The 22,149-nt window shown below is 40.9% G+C and overlaps 1 long non-coding RNA gene across 1 annotated transcript in view; it reads left to right on the plus strand.

The window, feature by feature from the left end:
* The first annotated feature begins 5,604 nt into the window (after positions 1 to 5,604).
* Positions 5,605 to 22,149, plus strand: part of LOC116641518 — a 106,086-nt gene continuing 89,541 nt past the window's right edge. Inside the window, exon 1 of the long non-coding RNA XR_004301195.1 lies at positions 5,605 to 5,807. This is a non-coding gene — a long non-coding RNA (uncharacterized LOC116641518). The remainder of the gene's footprint in view (positions 5,808 to 22,149) is intronic.

Consider the following 22,149-nt stretch of genomic DNA (forward strand, 5'->3'; position numbering starts at 1 on the left):
GGGGAGGGATTAGACTTCAGTAAATTCTCTAGGGGATGTTAGTTGGAGCTCTGGCCTCAAATGTTAGCCCTTTTAGAGATTTTGGGTGTGATATCCAAGCTCTTTCAAGGAGAGTCACTATTCCTTATTGTGTCCCACCTAAGCATGTGAGATATGATGGTGTAAGATGGGGGTAGACGTGCCCATACAATTTTGTAAATTTAGTCTGTATGTCCTATATTTTTGCGCCTGGAGGATTGTTGAGAAGGAAGACCCTCTCTTCTTCTTAATGAACTTTTGACAACTTTGTCCACTCTGTTGAACTTACTTTGTAGTTTGAGCCTCAAAACCAAAACTCTCCACAAGGGATCCTTTTGTTTCTCTTTGATCGGCCAGAATGAAATGCTCGATTCAGTTTGACCCCACCTTACTCTTTTTCTGGACCTAGCACTTATACAGTGAATAGATGTCATCTTTTTTAGAAGCAAGGTCGAATCTAAATTTTCTGCCAAAACAAAGCCCTCTGGTTTCTTCAAACGTGTGGACTTCTGAGGTTTGGTAACCAAAGGGGGTGTAAGGTTCTGCTGGTTCTCAGAGACTCAAAGGTCTTCCTACAGACGGCCACACGGAGAAATCAGATCAGCCCAGAGTTTGGTGTAAACAAGTCCATCTTAATTCCCATTTGGGGTTTGTAACTGCTTGAATAGCTGAGAAACTCACTGTGGAGTCATTTTACCTTACTAGTTTTATTTTGTAGACTTGCCACCTGTCCCAAGGCAGCCTCAGTTGAGTGAGGGCTGGTGTCCCCGAAAAAAGAGGTGGTTCTTAAGCAACAACTGGAGTTTATTTTGATCTCTATCTTTTGAAGCCAGAAACTGTTCATGTGTAACTTTAAAGAAAACTGTGATTTTTTTTTTTTCCTAGAGCAAAGCTGCAATTTGAAGGCAGGATTCTATTAAAAACAGACAAATAATTCCCATTCCTTCCTGGTCCTGCCTATTGTTTTCCTAAGTTTGTTTGGATTCCCAGATTGAATCCTGCTGGTTAACCCTCCAAAGAGAGGGTCCTGGCCACTGCCATCCCGTGAGGTGACGGTCTCATAAGCTCCTTGGGGAACATATCCTGTTTCTCCGTCAAAGAGGCATTTGGAGGATGTGGGAGACTGTCTCCTGTCTTCTCTATTCAGAGAGCCTTTATTTCCTTTCTCTGTTTTGTCTGTAGACTGCTTCAGTCCTAAGAAGAAATGTTGGTCAGGAGCCAATATCACATATAGGTAATAAGTAGTAAACTATGGGATTGATTTAAGAGACCCATGATCTTGCCCTCAACAAGTATTCCCTTCCCCCATCCACTACACATACTCATCAAAGACAGTGATCTGATGCTCATAGGGTACCTTTAGATGCATCAGCTGATGACTTTCTATGCCATATCCTTTTGTGCCATGGCCAGCATCCCTCATCATGTGACCATGGATCCCTTTTCCCAAGGAGCCCTGATGTGCCCAGTGTTCTTCATGAAGCCAGGTGCGCATTCATCAGAGCTGGGATGGTGGTGGAAACCTACTATCCATCCCTGAGTCAAACACTGACTTTTCAAAGGAAAATTTTCTGGAAATGGTGACATAGTGATATTGTCATCTTGGTGTGATTTTTTACTCTTTTTTCCTATGTCCACATGCTGGTTTAGACAGAGAAATGCCACGCTGTCCTAGATGTCCTTGCTTTGTGGAGGGTACAGGTCCTCGCCAGTACATGCAGATATAGTTGGTTGTGTACACAAGTAAGCTCATACTTGCTGAGAAAATTCCTAATTGAGAAATAATGAGAGGAAACTCTTTTTTTCCCCCTCAGTCTAAACATGAAAGATCCACTGCTGATTAAATATATCTGGTAAGGAATCACTTCTCCTCGGCTTTAAACTGAAACCTCTAAAGCCTCTTTCCCAGAATATTCCAAATACAAACGGGCAAGTTGTATTATTTCCAAGTTGCCTTTTTCCTTAGGGAAAACGAGTGCTGTCTGAGACTAGCAGACATGGAGCTCTGCGCATCCTGATAAAGATAGGGACTTTAGGCTAGCAAAAAAATCCAAATAAACAGATTTTTCAAACAAACCAGCTTTCCTTTTGGTAGCTGAAAAGGAAACCCCACATCCAGGAGGAATGCAGATCAAAGCGGAGTCTACAAATGATGCAGAAACACATAAAATAACAAACAAGCCTGGTGGGAAGAGGGAACTTTTGGTAAAAGAATAGGCCTCTTCATATTACACTGAAATTGAATGCAAGATTGCAAGCAAAGATACATGAGTTGGGAATACAAAGCTATAGTTTCTTTCCCCTTTTTTGGAGCCGAGGGTATACCTTTAATAGGTCAGATTGGAAGCCACTAAAAGCAACGGACAAAAGATAGGCCTCTTGTTGGAAATCTTGCCTCCTTTACCTTTTGCAGTCACCTCTGCCTTTCTCTTTCTCGATATAAAGTGGACAGAATAATCAGTCTGCTCTGGCTGTCAAGGTAGAACCCGCATTACTGTGGTCGCCATGCCTTCCATGTCAAAAGCTGAGCCTTTTTCACTCTTGCAAACCTGGTTCTGTTTAGAAGTGTTCTCAGGCGACTTAGATTTTAAATTGTTGACACGATGACGTTTTCATTCAGAGGCTGTCCTGTTCCCTGGTGTTAAAGTTTATTTGGGTTAAACTCTAAGTTGGATCACAGTTTGCAAGGTACACAACCACTCTTAGGACACTTTATCCTTGGGAATGAAGCTCATTTAAATCATATCTGCGTTCTGATAATGAGGTGCTAAGTGGCCACTGAAGACACGAAATACTACTGGATGCTATTACTATTTAAAAACCGAGATTACTGTCCGTGTTAAGTGTCTTATACTTTTTAAGAACCATTGGAATGAATACTCGGGAGTGTTAGAGTCCTCTTTAAAGACCTTGAGGTGTTAAGTGCACATTTAGTTGAGCTTCTAGCTCATATATTACCTCCGTTTGGAAAGGGGAGTTGATTGTCACTTCTAGGTGATTTTTAGTAACTTGCCCCTCAAAGCAGCGTTGGTGTCACCTGGGAGCCTTACCTGAGGTACATTGCTCCGAGTGGAATTTCGGGTGACTGCGTATATTTATCTTCAGATATATTGGCTGCTTGACAAATTGCTCTTCCCAATAGTTGTATCAATTTACACTCCCACCTCTGGGTAATAATTCTGTTTCCTGTTTCATATTCTTCCTGATACTATTATCATACCTAAAAATTATTTTTACCAATTTTTGATGGATGGAAAATGGTATTTTCTTTCAATTTGCACTTTCCTGATTATTTGTGACATTGATTACCTTTATAGATGATTACTGACATTTGGATTTCCTCCTCAGGGGAAATCCTTTGCCCTCCTCTTTCCTTCTGAGTTGCTTGTCTTTTTCTTGCAGACTCGTAGGAGTGAGATATGTATTCTGGATAGTAATTCTTTATCATTACCAGCATTGAAAATATCCTTTTCCAGTCTGTGGCTTGACTTTTTCACTTTTTTAATGGTGTCTTTTGATAGGCAGAAATGTTAAATTTTAATGCAGTTGAATTTATTAATCTCTATTTTTGTGATTTTTAAGGGTTTTTGTTTTGTTTTTGGTATGTTGTTAGGAAAATCCTCCTTCGCCTAAAATCATAAGCAGGTTCTCCTATATTGTCACCATTAGGCCTTTAGACCACCTGGGATGGATTCTTGTGGGTAGTGTAGTGCAGGGATCTAATTATGTGTGTAATGAGCTATCTCCCCAGAACCATTAATACATGGTCCATTGTTTCCTCAGTAGTCTACAGTGCCTCTTCTGTTACATGTCATGTTCTGTATGAATGGGACCATTTGAAGGATCTCTATTTTGTTCTATTGACTTCTGTTTATCTTTGTGCCAATGCCACACTGCATTCATCACTATCATTATACATAAAAATATTAGATTTTGGTAAACGAATTTCTCCATTCATCCTCATTCTTTCTCAGAATTGACTTGGCTGTTGTTGGGCCTTTGCCCAATAATCTGATTGTCAAGATCCATGAAGAACCGTGTAGACATTTTCATTGGAATTGCATTAAAATTTTAATTTGCAGACTGATGTTCTCATGATTTTGTCATCTCACCCCTGAACATGGTATATTGCTCTATTTATTAAAGTAATTTATTAATGCCTCTTGATAAAGAATTTATCTATAAAATCCTTGCATATCTTTTGTTAGATTCTTAGGTACCTTATATTTTTTTGTTGCTCTCAGTTTCTATTGTTTGCACCAAGAACTCTGACATACACGTTTGTATTCATGCTGCAAGTTTAAAATGTATTAGGTGCTCAGAGGGCTATCTAAAATACAGTTCTTTCCTCTGTATCTCACCTTCTTACGGAAGAGCAGAGATGGATGAGGTGCCAGTCATTGTCAGATTTAGTTGATACTAACCAAGTAGTTGAGAAAGAGGGTGAGGCCATAGGTGAACTTGTTTAGTTGGAGAAGGGCCTCATAAGAGAGGAGGAGCTGGAAGGTTGAGCTGCGTTTTGATAAAGAATTGAAATGCATAACTTCTGAGAAAGTCTATGAACACAAACATGTATTTAGGTGACAGAGGGTTGAGGATAGGGAGAGAGAAGACTGTGGTCAGACTCTGGATGGCCTTGAATGCCGTGATAAAGAGTTTGGGTTTTAGCTTCTCCTCCATAGGGAGTCTTCCAAAGCTGGATGATATGTTGCACCATGATAATCTGACCATTCCCTTTCTCCAAAGAGGCAAGCTGGCCAGGAGAAATAGGCTTACCTTGTGATAAATCTTGTAAGTTCATTTTGGTTCAGAGCTGGGTGTGAATTGAGACAAAATGGTTGTTCTACATGACATCAAATGCATTAAAGCAAGTTTCAGAGTCAGCGTCAATCTCAAACATTAAGAAAAGCTAGAGTTCAAAGAATAGCCAAAGAAGGGAGGCCCAAGGCCCACACAAAGTGTATCCTCTTGTACTTGCATTTTCTTTTCTAAATAGTGTTTTGTTACCAGGATTTTCCAGTGGATTCTTCTTCTTGGGGTTTCCTGAGACATGGTAGAAGTATGGGCTTGAGCTGACTGAGCCATGGGAAGCTATCTCTCAGTATCTGTAACCTTCATGAAAAAGCCCTCATTACTCTCCACTGCCCAAGTGATTTATTTTCTTGCCCCTCAACATTTCTTTTCAATTTCACTGAGAGATCTGCATGTTCTTTTCTCCATTAAGCATTGTGCATTCGGTTTCCCGAAAGAACCCGAGTGTGGTAGAAAGAGAGACACAGCTCAGCATCTCATTAGCAGTGCTGCCTTGAAAGTGATGGGCAGGGTGGGGGTGGGGGGCTGACATGGCCCTGAGTGGAGGTGTTGCTGCCAGCTGTCAGAGGGGACCTCAAGGATGTGCGATTTTGTCTTTTTAAAGCTCAGGGGACACACTCTGGGAGCTAGCCAAGGGGCATGCTTGCCAGGCCCATCCCAGCTCCTCGGAAATCCAGGGAGCTTTCATTTTCTGAGGGTGTTGATGTCCCAGGAAGACAGAAACAAACAACTCTGCTGCATGTTTCATTCTCAAAAGCAGCAAAAGGCCCTGAGCCCCCAGCAGCATTCAGTTCCTTCCCCTGACCCAGAATCCCTGCTCATTCGGCTGTCTCCTTCCATTCTTTCTTTTCCAGCTTTCATCCTCTTCAGTGAGCAAAAGAATCCCTGGCCATTTATCACCACGAGAAGAGACCATGGAAAGTGCATCCTGTCATCCGAGGAGCCCCCCACAGACACACACCGATCAGTGACTCAAGGTACCATGGCTGTCAGACTTCTAGGCAAGGGGCAGCCTGCCCCAAAGGGGATATTTGTTCTGAGACCATGTAAGACTCTTTGGAAATAATAGCTCTAAAAAACCTTGTCAGTTGCTAAGCCATTGTCTGTGAACTCTGCGGTGCTGGGATGGAGACCCTGTTCCTCCTGGTTCAATTGGTCAGCTGCTGCCAATGAGGGGGGGGTGGTGCTAGGTTGAGAAGGCAAGGCTAGAAAAGGGAGAAGGGGCTTCAATGTCAGGTGGGCGTCACCTGAGCATCCTTTGTTTTCTGTGGCAGCAACAGGTAGTTGCCTTTGCAGTTTATTCACCACTCACAGAACCAGCTTCATGGAGCTCCCTCAGGCACTCAGGCACTCAGGCACCAGCCACCGGGGGGACTGAGTCTGGAGAACCATGCCAGCTGAGCTGCGGGTCCCTCTCAGTGGCCCCTCCTCAGTTCCGCTGGACCCCTCCTCTCCCAGCAACTTTTCATAATTCCAATCCCTTCCCTTTATTCCCTTAGCGCTCTGAGTGCCCACTGCTTCCTCCTTGTGGGCTCCTTGAGATCTTGGGGTCCCCTTTCTGCCCTTTCAGTTAGCTGGTTAGAATTTTATACTTAGCTAACTGTCTATTCTATTCTCTCTCTTCAGTCACTGGTGTGATATCTGATGCCTGAACAGACCTGACTAGACTAGTGGTTTTCAAACTCCAACCTGTATCAGAATGCCCTGGATGGAGGCACCTGGGTGACTTGGTTGGTTAGGCATCTGACTCTTGATCTCAGCTCAGGTCTTGATCTCAGGGTTGTGAGTTAGGGCCCCATGTTGGGTTCCACACTGGACATGGAGCCTACTTAAAAAAAAAAAAAAAGAATGCCCTGGATGACTTGTTCAAACAGATTTCTGGCCCATCTTCAGAGTTTCTGATCCAGTAGGTATACAAGAATACACATTTCTAGCAAGTTCTCACATGATGCTGATGCTTCTGGCCAGGGACCATGCTTTGAGAACCACTGTACTAGTTAAAGCTAGAAGTTCAGCCTGTCCTCAAAGGGATGTTTGTCCCGAGACTACTATAAAATACCTCGGAAATAGTAAGTAGCCCCAAGGAAATCCTACTGGCTAATGAGTTAATGATGGTTTAACATTAATGAAGGGTGAGGTCCAGGGTGCTCTATGTAGTAGGAAAGGAAAAGCATGTGGTCAGGTTTTCTGCAGTGTTTTGGGGCAGGAGGTTTCACTCCAGAATGGTGTGCTAGAGGGTTGGAGGAGGTCATCGAGAGGATGTGACTGTCATTGACCCTTGAGCTGGATCCAGGGAATTGGAGCCCCCTTGCCCTGCCCTGGAATATACATTCTTCCCACAGTGGGGGCCATATTTCAGGACACAGCCTTGAGAGAGTGATGTGTTGTTGAGGACATCAGAACCATATAGGTGACTGCACCCAGGTAAGGCCTCTTATGTAAACTTTTAAGATTCTGGTGGGCAGGTGTGGAAATCTACTCATCATGCAACCACCCAGGACAAGCCCTGATGTAAATTCTCTTGCCTTTTTTTTTTTTTAAAGTAATCTCTACACCCAACGTGGGACTTGAACTCATGACCCTGAGATCAAGAGTTGCATGCTCTACCAACTAAGCCAACCAGGTCACCTAAGTTCCTTGCTTTTTAAACCTGCCACCTACTGATCCAGAGGGTTTGCCTCTTTCTCCACTCTCTTCTTGCCCTCCATGTATGGAGTCCAGTGTTAGATTTCACCTGTGAAGCTTCTGAGATTTTTGAACCAACATAGAAGTGGCATTTTAAGAACCCACAGGTCTTGGATAAGGAGTTGTTCAAGGAGGAAGTACACTAAGTGGATCCAGACCTTAGTGTATTTGAATGAATCTTTACATTTAGGATTTTTTTTTTTTTTTTTTAGTGAAGGAGGAGTGTTTCAGATTTGCCCCTTGTATATTTTGTCATGCCAACAAATGAAAATAAAAATTCAGAAGTTTCCACCTGGTGAAGATGAGTAGCTTCATCTTTGGTTGTTCTTCATACATTTTTTTTATTATGTTCAGTTAACCAGCATATAGCACATCATAAGTTTTTGATGTAGTGTTCAATGATTCATTAGTTGTGTAATGTCCACAATAGCCAAACTGTGGAAGGAGCCGAGATACCCTTCAACAGATGAATGGATAAAGAAGATGTGGTACATATATATAATGGTACTCAGCCATCAGACAGGATGAATACCCACCATTTGCATAGATGGGGGTTATGCTAAGTGAAATAAGTTGTCATACATTTTGATAGAAGTGTACTTGGTGGGTTTGTTTTTTTTTTCTTGCCCTGAATATTCTGGGAGCGATGTGAGCATCTTGAATCATCCCTACAGAAGAGAAACCGTGTAATAAATGAGATACTGCTTTTCCACACAACCTCAGAATCATGCTTGGCTTGGGTAGTAGTGAGGCCAGGAGACCAGACAAGGAAAGCAGAGCACTGGGGTTGTCAAAAATCAAGAGGACATGAATTCAGTGAAGGACAAGACAATGGGAATGCCAAAGCTATTGAAACAGGTTTACTATGGCAGCACAACAAATTACCTACAACCCCGTGGCTAAAGCCAGTAACAGCAGCAATATTCATTCATTCATTCATTCATTCATTCATTCATTATTTGTATCAATATTTATTTTGCTTATGAATCTGTAAGTTGCCTAGGGTTTGGTGGAGACAGCTCACCTCTGCTCCATTCAGAATCATTTGGAGCAGCTTGAAGGCTGGGGCTGGAAATCCTCTGAAGGTTCCTCACTCAAATGTCTGGTGGTTGATGCTGGCTGTCAGTTGAAACCTTAGCTGGGATTGTCAAGGGAACGCTGACACCTGAACTTTCCAGGGTGCATGCATGTCCTTACAGCCTGGTGGCTGGGTTCCCAAAGGTGAGTAAGGAGAGAGGGAGAGGGGCGCCTGGGTGGCTCAGTCATTAGGCATCTGCCTTCAGCTCAGGTCATGATCCTGGGGTCCTGGGATCAAGCCCCGCCTGCGTCGGGCTCCCTGATCTGCGGGAAGCCTGCTTCTCCCTCTCCCACTCCCCCTGCTTGTATTCCCTCTCTCGCTGTGTATCTCTCTTTCTCTCTGTCAAATAAATAAATAAGATCTTAAAAAAAAAAAGAGAGAGAGGAGGGAGCACCAGGCAGAAGCTATATCTTTTTAATGACCTAGCAGCCTTGGAAGTCTCCTGGTACCACTTCTGCCCTATACTATTGACTTGTCAGAGCAGTCAAAAGCTCCAGCCCGGATTCAAGAGAAGGGAACACGGACCCTACTTTTCAGGGTGAGTGGCAAGGCTCAGAACAGTATAGGACACCAGAGATATTGCTGTGGCCACTTTTGGAAAAAATAGTCTGCCACACCATTTAACTTAATCTGTACCCTTGCCAAAGGCCCTGATACCATCTTTATAACAAGTCCCAAGGTCTCTGACAGTTGACATGAGAACTGAGCTAATTGGATTCTATCCTGATTGAGATTTTAATTAATCCAGAGAATGAGAAGTCCATACTTCTGGATCTACTTCTGGAGCCCATGCGGTCTGTGACTCTGGGTCTGGGGCAGGTGTTTTTGGTCCATGTGCATAGAGAAGCAGAGATCCAAGGGTATATAGAGAAAGAAAAGAACAAAAAGGGAAAGAGGAGACAGCTTTTTCCTGCTGGTTCTCTAGCTTTCTTGTTATACCTCACTAAATTTTGTAATCTTGAGTTATATGAGGCACTCTTGAATTGTACGAAACAATCCCCTCTTCCCCTTTTACTGAAACTACTTTGTGTGGGTTTCTGTAGTCTGGTTGGATTGTAGTGCAGGAGAAGACACTTCTCCAATGGAGGGTTCCCCTAACAGCAACCTGGTTTGCACTCAGATGCCCCTGGTTCTGTGTTCCATGGTTCTTGCCCTTTGATTTTATGCTCCTTATCAAGGGTGGCCCCACCCACCCCACCCATTATTCCTCAACTGATATTGTAGGCTCAAACAAATATCTCACGGAAATAGGCCAGGGTAAGCGAGCACTTATTCTGAACCAGCTAGATTTTCAAGTGTTACTTATACAAAAGGCCACATGGGGAGATAGTTAACGAACACATTTTACAAAGAATAGTAAGGTAGAATACTCTGCCGTGTTTTTTATCTGGGCTGCTCCCAAGGTTCTCTGCCCCCTTTCAGGGGGTTCAGGGTGCTCATGCCTCAGCCTTTCTGTGCTTTGATTCCCAACAGTGGGAACTACTGGCCTTCTTTGGAGGACAGCCCTTGCGCTACTGGCACTGCTTTGCCCACACAACAAGTACCTAGAAGTTGATATCCCCTTGGTGCAACCTGTAGCCAACAGCTGATGAATGTAGGCATGTTGACAGCCTAGCTCCCTTGCCTCCAAGTCCTTTGGTATGATTTATGCTTCACAATGACCTGCTAGATCAGGCTGAACTTCGCTTCCTATCGCCACCTTCCTTGGCTCTGTTTGCCCTGTGTTGATTCCCTCATTCCTTTACTGTTTCCCCTGGGAGATCTTCCCTAATAAAGGGAGAGCTTAATAATTTTGTGCACATGAGTCTTTGTCTTAGGCTCTGCTTCTGGAGAACCTAACCCAAGACATGGACTTATGTTTCTTGGGAATGGAATATGTTGCTGTGGTAGGAGAAAAGTCTTTCCAATGATCGAACTTAGATTCAAATCCCTGCTTATAGGATTGACTTACTATAGAGACATGGACACAGTTCACTTTTCTAATTTTGTCTCCCTATCTAAAAATAGGGGTACTAATTACTACCTTGTACTACAATCTTGTAACACCTACAGATTTTATCTCTATAAATCTGTAAGTATAAACTAACAGGGCCTGAAAGATATAGACGAACATCGTCCACTGAGACTTTCTGTGATGATGGAAACACTGTCTACACTATTCAATATAACAGTCTCCAGCCATATGTGGCAATTGAGCACTTCAAACGTGGCTAATATGACCAGGGAACTGAATGTTTAATTTTTACTAGTTTAAATATAAATATATTTAGTCACATGTGGCTAATGGCTATTATATTTGACAGTACCAGATAGAGTAGGCCATAGTATTATAAAGTTAATTTCCTGATTTTTAATAATTTACAGTTGGTTATAATAAGCCTTGATTTTGGAAATACACACTGAAATATTTAGGGATAAAGAGGCATCATGTCTACTATTTATTCTCATATGATTTGGAGGAAATATATATCTTTATGTATAAAGCACATAGGGAATTTGAGTGAGAGGTATATGAATTTTTGGTAGAAAGCAAAGGGATAAAAAAAAACCTAAATTTTTAATTGTCATAATAACAAACCAGAAGATAATATTTAAAATTGGTTATTTAAGAGGTAGCCATATACACATATTATTTAGAAATATGGATGCAAGTGTTGGAAGAAAATAATTAAATTACCTGAAATATTGAAAATGTCCCTAAATTTTTCCCATCCCATTCTGTGTGCCCCTGAAATATAATTTTGAAGGTCTGCCTATCAAGAAGTAGTCTATTTCTCCATTTTTGCAACTGGAGTTAGCCATGTGACTTGCTTTGGCTAGCCGAATAGTAGCAACTAGGACACCAGCAGAGAACTGAGAAATAATGGTGCTTTGGTACTTGCCTTTTGTGATACTCTTGGGCTCTTGGGAACTGTGTAACCACCAATCTTGGAACAAGTCTTGGCTAGTCTGCTGGAGGATGAGAGATCATGTGGAGAGATGCTGTGCCATGTCAGTCATCCTGGCTCTTCACAGATATGAGCATGAGGTTATCTGGCTTATCTAGCCACAACCTAACTGGCCAGCTGACCTCACATACATGAATGAGCCCAGGTAATGCCAGTAGAAGAACTGCCCCACTGAGCCTAGCCCAAATTGCTACCCCATAGGATCATGGCTAAGCAAATGGTTGTTGCTTAGTGCCACTCTATTTCAAGGTGGTTTGTTTCCCGGGAAAACTAACTGATGCAAAAAGTGCTTCCTTCTAGGAAGAAAGGTAAATTTGTAATGGGCAATATAATACGGGTTTTTGGAGCATGGACTTTTGAGTTAGACCCTGCCTTCTATTTTCTAGATATGTGATATTGAAAAATTTCATTAACTTCTTTGTACCTCAACTTTTTGCATCATAAAATGGACATTGTAGAACTTCATATATTTATTCTGAAATTAAAATTTAAGAAGTGCATGCAAAAGACTCAGAATAGGACTTAGCACAAAATGAATGTTCCATAAATTGCTAGGGCTGTGTGTGTGTGTGTGTGTGTGTGTGTGGTAGATAAAGGCAAAATACCACTGTGGTTTGTAATTAGAGATGAAGGATGATGTCAAGTACACTGCATTTGGAAATAAAAAAAGGACAGTTTGATTCCTCTCTCCTATATTCTGACTGTATGATTTTAGGCAAGTCATTTTTCTTTTCTAGACTTTGGTTACCTTGAAAAAAATTCTGCTGATGGACCATACTATCTCAGTGAATTTTTTCAAATTCCAAGGACTGTGATTATATTTATTTTAATTCTATTGTTCATAAGTGTCCATTACTTTTCCAAGGAGAAGTTCATGGAGACCAGAGCCAGAACTTTCTAGGGTATAAGGTGAGGATTTAGGTTAGGGGGCAGGCAAGTTCAGACACAATCATAGCTACATAAATTAATGTTGTTATACAAAGCTAGTCACTAGGGAGGTCCAGGAAGGAAGTACATCTTTTGAAGTTCATGGTGGGTAGATTTTTATAAGAAATGGTGCCTTTCAGAGAGATTAGTCATGGTCAGATCAATGTAAGGTGAGAAATATGGGCATACAGGCATTAAATCAAGTCAGGGACTTCCTGTGAAGTTGAAAGGCAGATGTGTTAAGCTCATGTTAGCTGCTGTAACAAACAAACTCAAAATGCATGATTGCTCAAGCACAGAAGTAGTTTCATTTCTTGCAAGTGGATCTCCCAACCTAAGATTCTTCTGTCCAGTGGCTCTGCCATTTTTAATGCATGGCTTGATTGCATCAAGTAGAGGAAGAAAGAGTGTGAATGATCACATGTGAGAGATTTTATGGAACTTACCATAGAGTGACCACTCCTATTTCATTGGCCAGAACATAGTCACATGACCACACCCAACTGCAAGGGAGAATGGGAGATAGAGCCTTGTGTGTTCAGTAAGGAGGAGAATCATGTTTTGTGAGCTACTATCTAGTTTCTGCCATGGCAGACACATACCTGAGTATGAGGGTCTGGTGTATGGCAAGGGGGGTGATGGGGACAGTTGAGAAGGGGAGAGTTGCCTCTATGTCTAAAAGGGCAGCCATTACTCAGCTTCAGCTGATGCTGCCAGGTGGTAATGCAGACCAGGGGTGGTCAAACCTTCTAATTTCTAAAAAGCAGTTAGACATCTTAATTAATAGATGAAATCTCTTGATTTAAAAATACTGGTGATGAATTTATAAAAACAATAAAAGTGTAGAGCATAAATAAAATTCATTTGTAAGCCCAATGTTGCCTGTATATGTTAGGCTGCCAGTGTATAGTATTGATGTTGTGCTAACTGGGAAAAGCCTAGAAAATCAGAGAAGAGCCTGTGAGGCAGATACTCCACAAATGACAGCTGGGCCTGGGAATGGTCTAGGCATAAGGGTAAAGCGTAGAAATCAGCCCAGATTCTTGTTAGGCTTTCATCTCAGGGACAAGGGAAACCCACGTGGAGGTGGGGGAAGGCCCTTTGATCAGAGATTTCCCGAGCCTTTTCAAAGGACCAACAGCCTTACATTGCCATGCAGGGGCAGGTGACAAGGCCAAGAACAATGGATAAGAAACAAGGAAAATGTGAAATGACTGTGGGTCAGGGGACATACGTCTACCTCTCTTCAATATGTCATGTTTTCCTGCGTGACCCCAGAGCAGTTAGGAGAGGAGCCAGGGCGTGGTCTCAGGAAAGAAGTGATTTCACTGTTAGTCACAGATGTAGTGGGTATTTACCGCTTCAAGACAAAGGCCCCGTCTGTGTAGACATACGTTTCCTGTAACCGTGTAAGTGGCTGTCAGGTTTGGGGTTTATACAAAGCTGTGGCTGTGTTCTAGTCATACTTTACGTGATTTAGAAAGACTGCAAACATTGGAACTAGAAGCCTATTGTTTTCTTATTTTCTTGGGAAATTGGTGATGACCTCAAAGGTAAGCCATGGATGCATATTTACGTTGTATATAAGTACAACACAATCTGTCTAGTATTTTAACCTCCAGCCTAATCAGTCCATGGTATACTTATGGAATGCCAGTCTGTGTTTGGTACTGGGAGGAATGGGTAGGGGGCTTTAGATCTAGGGAAGGGGGGAAGAAATACATGCTTTTTCTGAAAAAAGCAGGAACAGTTTCCAGTTCAGGCACGGCGTGGTAAGTGAGGAATGAATGGTGGAATGGAAGGAGCCTAAGGCATAGATGGGAGGGGAGAGAAGGGCCTGGAAGATTGGCATGGTGAAGAAGAACTTCCTATAGGATGTAGGGCCCACTTCCTGTCCTACTCAGCCATTGTGCTTAAAGATACAGCAAATATTATTGGTCTTGATTGTTTTATATATAGATTGATTGCAACTTTAATCCCTTTTAGAAAATAAAAAGAAATGAAGGTAGGTATTTGGGATTTTTTTAAACTTGAGGCCCATTTTATCATAGTAAAGCTTAGAGCATAGCAGTCTCTGCTGAGAAGGTTTGAGTAGAAATCATTCTTTGGTTCTGCTCATGATTTATGTCAAAATGAGACATATGTTCTTTTCTTCCTTCCTTCCTTCCTTCCTTCCTTTCTTTTCTTTTTTTCCTTCCTTCCTTCCTTCCTTCCTTCCTTCCCTTCCCTTCCCTTTCTTTCCTTCCCTTTCCTTCCTTCCCTTTCCTTCCTTCCCTTTCCTTCCTTCCCTTTCTTTTTCTTCCTTCCTTTTCTTTCCTTTCCTTTTCTTTCTTCCTAGAGCCAGGGGGAGGAGCAGAGGAAGAGAATCAATCAGGCTCCACATTCAGCATGGATCCCTACGCGGGCCTGATTCCATAATCCCAAGGTCATGATCCAGGTCAAAATCAAGAGTCAGACACTTAACCAACTGAGCCACTGAGGTGTCCCTGAAATATATGTTCTTTATGCATGATTAGAAGTATTTCAATAAACCATAAAAATGGTTATAGCAGTTTGAGACTATGTTCTCCATTTGGCAGTATGATAAATTGAGAAGGGAAAAACATGCCAGCTTTGGACAACATATGATTGTATATTTGCAGTTATCCAATGTCACATTTGGACTGGGAGCTGGTTCTATCTCTTTGCCAAGTTGGGCAAGGCGTCTTGGCTGAACCATGCCCTTTAAGGACCTGGAGTGTTGGACTGGATGTCAAGACATTTGTATTTGCGCTTCTTTTGTGCCACTGTTTGAAAGAGCAAAGATATCCTGGCTTTGCTATTTCTTTCCATTTTAATGCAGAATGAATGATCCCTGAGCTTTCTTACAGAATATTCTATGGCTCAATCAGAATTTCATTTAGAAATATTTAGAATCCTCATTCTAAGTTGGCATGTCTAAAGTAATTATAATTTAATAATAATATTTCTACTCTTATTGCTGCTGTGTTATTACATTTTTGGCGATGGTCATTATACCAATATCTCTGTTTATTATAAAATGAGATGCCATTCTCACTTACTGGCTGGTATTTTTTCCAGAGAGATCAAAACTGTCCCAGGGAAGTTAAAAGTGAAAATAATTTGTCACACCACTGAGAAAATGAAATACCCAGTGGTCAAGAAATAAATACGTCAAAGCTTCTAGGAAAATATTAACTGGAAATACTGCTTCAGACTCATTGAGTGTGGGGAATACTTGCTGTTTTTTACTCTAAGATTGGCTTTAGATATCAATATTCTGATTTATATTAACTCTTTTTAGATCTACCTGAAGTTATAAATCAACATTTTGATTTATATCATATTAACTATTTTGTTTAGACCTATTTGAAATTATATATAAATACAGAATTTTGATATTTTAATTATATGTGTGTATTTTTAAAGATTTTATTTATCCATCTGAGAGAGAGATTGGGAGAGAGAGAACACGAGCAGGGGGAAGGGGCAGAGGGAAAGGGAGAAGCAGACTCCCCGCTGAGCAGGGAGCCGATGTGGGGCTCGATCCCAAGACCCTGGGATCATGACCTGAGCCAAAGGCAGATGCTTAACCAACTGAGCCATCCAGGTGCCCCAATATTGTAATTATATTTTAATGGAAATACTGTTTTTCCAAGTCACAAATTTAGAGACAAATTTGAGATAATTTTAGTACCAACATCTTCTACACTGACAGTTTGAACACTTCTATACTATCAGTCTCTTTTGATAGAAAAAAATATTAAAATTTTAAAAAATGTCTAGGACACATGAATAAGCTGGGCTAGTTAAGAGTGTATCAGCCAAGAAGTCACGTACAGTAGATTGCAGGTGGCAAGTGAGGATGAAGTACACGGTCAGAATGAGAAGTAGCCAACACCGCCCTTGGGTGGGAACTGGAGACCAGTGCAGTAATGTGATTATGGTAATGATTCAACAAGTCATTGTCTGCTGCCTGTGTTCACCATAATTAACTTTTTGGAATTGCGTAGCCTCTGTCTCTGGGCTCATCAGCTGGCCTAGCTTTTGTGTCCCTAGTCTGTCATTTCTCCTTGGGCCCAGGAGCCTCTAAGTGCATTGCTAAATGAATTCATTGCTGGAACAAAGATATGGTGGTCGAATAGAGATGGCTATCTTTTGTTGTCAGACATTCAATCCCATATAGCAATCCAATTACTTAAGCTGTTTCTATCAGCCTTATTAGGGCTGGCCATTGAGGCCGGCTAGAATGCTGATCGCTGTGTCTCAGAAGAATGTGGTGGAACAGATTAGCGCTTTAATGAGAGACTTTTTGAAGGCCAGATCTTTTCCATTGTATATATATCGAGATCTAGGAATCATTTTTAGGCGAAGGCCTGGAGTCACTGTTACAAAGACTGATCAAAGGATGGCTGGAAATCTGTACAATTGCTTGAAGAAATTTTATGGGTTATAAAATATTGGCACGGGTTCTGTCTGTTATGGGCTATCTGTTGAAAATCTCTGTAGGCTGGGAAAAGGAAATTGCTTATTGGCATTTATTCTGTGGGATGGATATCTTTGGAGTTTGCATTTGAACTCTTTCTTCACTGTGTTACAGGTCAAATTCTGTGCTTAGCGCTAATATTCCAGGAATGTGGGCTGCACAAAATCAACACGAGCCCTGCTCCATAGTCTGCTACCCAGAAAAACATATTGTGGAGAGTGGCTCAGGCAAGGGTGAATAGACAATTACTAAGAAAAGATAGTGAGGGTGGAGTGAGATTGCAGTGGTTAACGTGTGGAAGTTGAACCCTGAAGTTCAAATGAGAGTAGGAATCAAGTCAGGGAAGGAACTGGGGAAACATGCTGTGGCCATTGAGAAAAGATGGTAATTGGTTTTAGAGTTGAAAGAAACAGTATCCAGATTCAACATGCCATGCCTATTGCTCTGGGAATATTTCTGAAATACCAGCTGCAAAGAGGTTTTATTCTGAAGGAAGGAAGTCCACTTGTATTGAGATTTTAAATAAATAGAAAAACCTTTTTCCTATAAATATCTTATTATTTCAAACAGGCACAAAAGTACCCATCACTCAGCTTCAGTAATTAATCATAGCTAATCTTTCAGCTCTACCCTAATTAACCCTTTCTGGACAAATTTCTGACTTCTTATCATTTTTTCCACTGCTACTACAACTCTACAAAATAAGAACTCTTTAGAAAGATGTAAGCTGCAACAGCTTTATCATGTCTTAAAAATATTAACAATAATTTCTTAACATCCATGAATCTTCCCTTAATGAAATTTGTCATAAGCAAAAAGATATAAAAATTTTTGGCCTATTTTGGGATGTATTTTTGGTATGGCTTATTTTGAATAATTTTAGATAAATAAGTCCTTTTCCTGGGAGATTGTTGCTTACCTCTTGCTGTATATTCCAGATTCTATAAGGGATATTAAAAATTTGAGTAAGGATCTATTATATTTGTATGGAATGTTGTAGTTTTCAAAACACTTCTGTGTGTGTAGACGTTTCAGTTTTTATGTTAGCCTCTGTGAGTCAGCTGGATATATTAGAGATAAGGAAACAAACATAGCTGGTACTTGAATTTAATTCTCTTGACCTCAGCATAGTGTTCCTCCTCCTTTACCCTTGATTTTCACTCTTTTTCAACATAATGATCTCTAGCCAAAAATCAATTGCACAGGCTTTGGAAGTAGTCTAAGATTCAAACACTGCTCAATTATATGTGACTTTGGGTAAGTTATTAACCACTTAGAAGCTTAGTTTCCTTGTCTGTAAAATGGTGAGAATAACCATGTACCTTCTAGGCTTATGGCAGAAAAAAAGTTAGCATGGGTAAAACGTGGGAGAGGATGCCTAGCTCCTTGTGTTTCCTTCCCAGCTGATGGCTTCACTGAGTCTCCACCTCTGACAGTGTGACTTTCTATCTTCCCCCTTTAAGAGATGGAGTCTGTTTCCTTACATCTTAAATCTGAGCTGGACTTGTGACTTGCTTGGGCAAGTAGAATGCAACAGAGGGGATGTTGTGTCATTTCCTAGGCCAGGCCTGCAGAGGCCTTATGTGCTTCTGCCTGTTCTCTTGGCCCCCTGCCTTCATCTAACAAGCCCGGGCTAGCATGCTGAGGGGTGAGAAATCATATGGGGAGCCCAGTTGTCTCTGTGGAGACCATCCTTGGTCAGTCCCTAGTCAGTCAAAACACATGAGAAAGCTGAGCTAACATCAACAGTGTTGCTGACTACAGATGCTTGTGTGAGTTCTGCCAAGACCAGAGGAATAACCCAGTTGACCAATACACTTACGACCAGTAATATGTGCTTATTGTTTTCAGTCACTGAGTTTGGAGGTGATTTGTTACACAGCAATAGCCAACTGATATGTGATAATTAGAGAAGCAAAGTGAACATTCATTAAATTGGAGGGGAATGATATATTAGATATTGCCTCTATTTTCTTACTCTCATTCAATCCGTCCACCTTCTAGATGTCACTTTGATCACCCCAATAAAAAGGCTTTTTGCATGTTACTCTCTGTTGTGGACAACTTTGTAGCTTTTCGTTCCCTCAGGAAGAAAGCTCAAATTCTTCAGTATTATGTATATGGCTCAGCAAAATATGATTCCAACTACCTTTCTGTTACTTTCTTCTAGAACTTTCCTACACACATATTTTTCTAATAAACTTTTTTTAATGAACAGATCCAACTTTAAGATATTCCTTTCATGCCTTACTTTAAACTTACTTTTTAATTTCCTACCTAAAATTCTCTTTCACCTGGCCACATCTTACTCAAGGGAGCCCTCAACTTCCTAAAAGCTGTCCCAGATGCCTTTAGTCACAGTATTGGCACTAAGTATTTATGTCACTGGCTTAGTGAATCATTTTTGCAGCCTGACAATTTTTTTCTCATATTCCATTAATATATGATTTTCTAATTGTGTCCCTCTTGGGATATACCTTACCTTCTTGATGACAGGAATATTGTGTCATCTTTTATATCTCAAATGATTTCCAACACAAGGAGTTCAATAAATATCTGGTCAATGTTGAATTGAGGGTTAAAGTAGACGATGGCATGTATCTGTATAGAGAAGGAGGATATCATTCTGGCATGGGATAAATGGGGAAGGGTCCCTGGAGAAAGAGACCTTGTGTTGGGTTTAGAAGCCTGTGCGGAACTTAAAAAAGCAAGAAAAAGTAAAGAGAGGGCATGTGTATTATAAAAAGTCTTGGAGGCAGGAACCAGCATAGTGGCTTATATGTATCAGGATGGGCTAGGTAATGTTATAGTAATAACCATCCCCCAAATCTCAGTGACATAAGGCAATGGAGTAGATGTTTTGTTCATGGTAATATTTATCATACATCAGTAGGAGGTCTCTGTCACAACTTATCTTCACTTAGGGATCCAGAGCAATGGAGTTGCTACCATCTGGAAGATTACAGGTCTTTGTGGCAAAGGGGAGAAGAGATGAGAATAACACATTATCTCTTAAGTGTTTCCATCCAGAGGTGGAATATGCCACTTCTGTCTGCTTAAAATTCATTGGCCAGAAGAGATCATGTGGTTATACCAAACTTCATGAGTACTTGGAAGGTGAGGTTTAATAAATATTAGTAAACTGTTGTAAAGTTCCTCAGAGGGGGATAGACTAGGAAGAACCAGACTAATTGGGTAAAATTATGCAGCGAAGAATGGCAAGAAATTAGATTGGGTGGATAAAATGGGACAAAGTTTTGGAAAGGATTTTGACCTAGGAAAAACAATTTGACCTTGACATTAGAGAATAGAAAGCCATTGTGGGTTCTTGAGCATGGAAAGGGCATGATGACAGCCATGTTCTAGTAAAATTAATCTTAATCTTGCAAGTAGGATGAGGAGGAGAGCCTGATAGGAGGCTATTATGCTATTCCAGAAAATTAGGGTTTAGAGTGCTGGGCAGTGGTAGCAACTGAGCTAAGGGGGAGGTGTGTGTGGGTGTGTCTGATATGAGACACTTCAAAGGAAGATGCAGCAGGATTTGGTGATGTATTGAAATAACAGATTGAAATCTGAAGAATAAATGTCTTAAAGATGTGTTAGCCCTTATCCTAAAAGGTAGGAAGAAAATGAGGAGAAGGCTCAAGCTAACCCATAAACTAAGCTGGTTTCATACCTTCTGAATCTCTGTGGACTAAATACTGAAGCAAAATAGTAACTGAAATGAAACAAAACAGAAAGGATCTCATTCAAGTCACGGGTATGGTGTGTATGTGTGTGTGTGTGTGTCTATCAGTCTGTGTGTACGAAGAAAAGCACATGGTCTTCCTTGGATTGCCCCAATACCCTGCTCATTTCTTTATAAGATAAAACCACAAGAACTAACAGATTCAGAATTCTGCTTTTTCTGTTTTACTGAGAAACACAAAGGCACTGGTGCCTGCTTTCTTTTGTTTAAAAAAAAAAAAAAAAAAAGAGTTGGAAAGGTCGTCCAAGATAGGAATAAATAGAGGCAGAGGCAAATCAATGTTTAACTTGGAAATATTTTTCAGTTAATCATCTCTGACCGCTCACACTAAGAGGGCACTCCCGCAGTGCTGGCAAACTTGAACTGGAAGCCACTAAGCTTCTATTAAAACAGCAAAATGTCAGGATCTGTACAATCAGAAAACCTGATCCACTGTAGGTTTCCCCAAAACTGGGGAGGTAATCTTCCGCAAATATATGTCTAATGATATTTTGACTTAGAGACTTTGCTTCCAAGTATGAGGGATATGAAACCACAGGATTTTTCTTGGTTTTGGATTATTATTTAAAACTTGAAACTTACACCTGGTAGGAAATTTGTCAAAAGGTGTGGGAAATTGTCTTGGAATCTGTGTAATGTTTTGCTTTTCCTCTTTTCCCTTCTGGTATATATAATTTTGTGAAATACTACATAATGCAGTTTCTTAGTTTGCGGCTGTTTTGATGACTTTTTGGGGTTATTTTATTATAAGAAGCCAATCTTTAAGAAAGTTATGGAAACCTTATGGGGCCAGTGGGGCTAATATGTGTTCTAATGAGCAAATAGATTTTTTTTAGTCTTGTCTCCATTTTAGTGTGTTTGCAGATGGTCAGTGATGAGGAAACTCTATGATTTTGACAGGCTTTGTTCATTCTTCTATATAGGGTGAAATAATTATCTTGTCAAACAAAAGAAGTAACTCATTTGGCCTTTGAATGTAAGGTACCCATTACATTCCTGTAAAGCCCAGTTTGTAAAGAGATTCTGAGTCAGAGCGTCACCCTTGACTTCAGACCATTGTGCTCTTGAACTGCTGAACATATGGTGTGCTGTTCTGCGACCCACCATTCCAGAGAGTTTCCTTCACCACGGACATGGCTTTACAAGCAGACAGTAATGCAAATGGTGCCAAAACAATCAATATTCTAGGATCCCAGAGATGTGTTTCTCTTCTGAAACCTGGTCTTTCTGTCATTCTGATTCTAGATCCATGAGACATCTTGTAATAATTCAGTGGCACTAAGATTCAGCCAAGCTGTATTTGAATTGTTAAGGAAGTCTTAATTTTGGTTTTGCATGTGGGGAGCTTTAAAAGATCTGATTTTGAATGCTTTTGAGGAATTCACATAGATTAGATTTTACAGGAAATCTGAAAAATACCAGATTACATGTGTCTCCTTTCTTGATT

Source organism: Phoca vitulina, unplaced genomic scaffold (assembly GCF_004348235.1).
Source record: "Phoca vitulina isolate PV1807 unplaced genomic scaffold, GSC_HSeal_1.0 scaffold22, whole genome shotgun sequence".
Lineage (NCBI taxonomy): Eukaryota > Metazoa > Chordata > Mammalia > Carnivora > Phocidae > Phoca > Phoca vitulina.